This window comes from Olea europaea, unplaced genomic scaffold, assembly GCF_002742605.1.
Source record: "Olea europaea var. sylvestris unplaced genomic scaffold, O_europaea_v1 scaffold2930, whole genome shotgun sequence".
Taxonomy (NCBI): Eukaryota; Viridiplantae; Streptophyta; class Magnoliopsida; order Lamiales; family Oleaceae; genus Olea; species Olea europaea.
The window spans coordinates 60,821-64,156 of NW_019247891.1; positions in this window are offsets into that span (position 1 = coordinate 60,821).

Here is a 3,336-nt window from a genome sequence, read left to right on the forward strand (position 1 = left end):
ACGAAATTTAATTTCTATATCAAAACTTGATGTTTGTGGTTTTACCTTTAACTTTAGTAATGGAATGGTTGAGTTGTTTTATGATTCTGTTTTAATTGAGAATGGCCTTTTATGTGATAGTTTATACAAATTGTCTTCGGCTCCTTTTGGTAAACTCTTTTGTGTTACCAATGTATCAAAGAAAATGACTCTAATTATTGAGTCATTATCTATGTTGTAGCATAAGCAATTAGGTCACATTTCAAGGGATAGAATGAAAAGATTGGTAAAAGTTGAGGTACTTTCCCCTTTAAACTTCTTTGATTTTGATACCTGTGTAGATTCTATAAAAAGAAAGCTAACTAAGTCTTTAAGAAAAGGTTCCACAAGGAGTGATGATATTTTGGACGTGATACATACTGCTATACTTCATAACCTTTATTTATGATTTTTCATGATATGGATATGCTTACCTTATTAATGATAAATTTTATGTACTTGAGATCAAGATTTTTAAAATGGAAGTAGAGAAACAATGTGGAAAAGTATAAAAAATTGTAAGATCTGATCATAATGGTGAGTACTATGACAAATATGACGAGTTTGGTCAAAACATGGGTGATTTTGCTAAGTGTTTACAAGAGTGTAGACTAGTGCCTCAATACACCATGCCAGGGACACCTGAGTAGAATGGCATTTCAGAAAGACGTAATTGGACTCTAAAATATATGGTTAAGAGTATGATAAGTAGAACAAATATACCTGAATATTTATGGGGTGGAGCTTTAAAAACAACTATGTATATTTTGAACATAGGTCCATGTAAAGCGATTACAAAAACACCTTTTGAATTACGAACAGGACGTAAATCAAGTTTGGCTCATTTTTAAGTTTGGGATGTCCAGTTAAGGTTAGGATTTAGAATCCTTTTGAAAAAAAAAATTTGAAACCGAAATCCACTCCTAGTTACTTTATTGGGTACCCGGAGAGATCAAAAGTATATAAATTCTACTGTCAAAATCGTGGTACTAGAATTGTTGAGTCCATTACTACTAGATTTCTGGAGAATGATTTTGGTGATAGTGGGAGTCCTACATTAAGAAAACTTTTTGTTGAACTAAATCAAGTTGTTGTTCTAGATCTTGTTATACAGGAAAGAGTTAGTTCTCAACCAGTTGAAGTAGTTAATGAAGAATTGAGAAACCAAGAGGAACTTCCAATTCCTCCAACAACAATTGGGTCAGTTTCTGAGCCACAAGTTAAGAGATTGCAAAGGGAAAGGAGATCTGCATTGCCCAATAATTATATTACATGTTTATTGGATTGTGATTTTAATATTAGGCATATAGTTGATCCGTTACTTATGATCAAGTATTGACAAGTCCTAAGGCAGATAAATGGATAAATGGTATGGAAGAAGAAATGAATTCTATGGAACCGAATAAAGTTTAGGAACTTGTTGAACTTCCTTCAGATGCTAAAGTTATAGATAACAAGTGGATCTTTAAAAATAAATTGGATTCGAAAGGTGTTGACGAAAGAAGACAAGATTGGTTGCAAAAAATTTCACTCAACGAGATTGCATTGATTATGTTGAGACATTCTAACCTGTCTCGTCCAAAGATTTCTTTCAAATTATTATGGCGTTTGTGGCATTATAATTTGGAGCATCATCAAATGGATGTTAAGATAACATTTTTAGATGGAGTTCTTTTTGAAAATGTTTACATGAGACAATCTAAAGGCTTTGTTGTGAAGGGAAAAGAAAACTTGGTATGCAAGTTAAACAAATCCTTATACGGCCTCAAGCAAGCATCTCGACAATGATATTTAAAATTTGGCGAGGTTGTGACTTCTTTTAGTTTTATTGAAAATACATTGGATCAATGAATTTATCTCAAAATCAGTGGGAGAAATTTTATTTTTTATTGTCTTGTATGTTGATGATATTTTGCTCGCTAACAGTAACTTGGGATTGCTTCATGAGACAAAGAAAATGTTATCTGCTAAGTTTGAGATGAAATATTTTGGAAATGCTTCCTGTGCTTCGTATTGAAATACATCGTGGTAGAAATTGTAACTTGCTAGGACTTTCTCAGAAAGCTTATATACGACTTGTTCTAAAAATGTTAAATATGTAGAACTATGCACCTAATGATGTACCTATCATAAAAGGAGATAAATTTAACTAGACTCAATGTCCAAGAAATGAGCTAGAAAGGGAATCGATGAAGATTATGCCATATGCTAGTGATGTAGAGAGCTTGATGTATGTACAAGTTTGCACTAGACCGGATATAGCATACGCAGTCAGTGTCCTTAGTAGATTTCAGTCAAATTCAAGATAAGAGCATTGGAAAGTAACTAAAAAGTTATGAAATACTTGAAGAAAATCGAAGGTTATATGCTGTAACACCCCGCATTTTTCTTACTATGTGAACCGAAACTTGTCACTTAGCATAAATGCTTTATTTGTTTACATGAACTTTTAGAAAATTATTTGAGTCAAATATTTAAAGTTGATAAAAATATATCAAATATTATACTCATTTTGTAGCTCGTATTAAATAATATAATTTGGGTTCAAGAAAAAGTAATTTTGGGTTAGTCCTGTCCGAGTTATTCTAATAAAGAGAAAAATGTTAACCTTTAATATTTTATTAATATATATATATATATATATATATATATTAAGAAAAAAAAGAAAGACAAAGGAAAAGGATACAATTCATGTAGGAATTCCAAAAGATAGTAAACATAATTACCAAAATAATTATCCTAATTAAGTATTAATTAAATTCATTGATTTTAAATTATGTCACCAATCTTTTGAATTCCTTGTAGGTTACGAGCGAGTGATTATATATATAGTGCGAGATAAGAGTGTTTTGTATTAGAAATTTTATGAGTTCATTTTAACACACAATCTATTTACTTTCATATTATCATTTCAAATCACTTTTGTTTCAGAATATTGGGTGTTAATTGAGGTAAGAATACATGGTGCAAGTGGTAAAATCTTATTCTTGATATTTATGTAAATTTGTCATAAAATACTATAAGGCCTTCGGGTCGAATTATATGTTAAATCCTTCGGGATGGACCTTCAAATCAAAGAAAAGAAGTTAAATCCTACGGGATATAGGGATTCTTAAGAAATTCCTTGAACTGTTGGAATCGCGACCAGTTGCTCTAAATTTAAAAAATGTCGGTATGTTATGCCATATTATGTTTATATCATATTTTAAGAATATGTACGTATTTTTACTGAGTATTTTCAAAATACTCACTCTTACAATATTTTCAAATGAGAACGGGTCGTGTGGATGCGTGAAAGATTGACAGAGCGATGCTAAT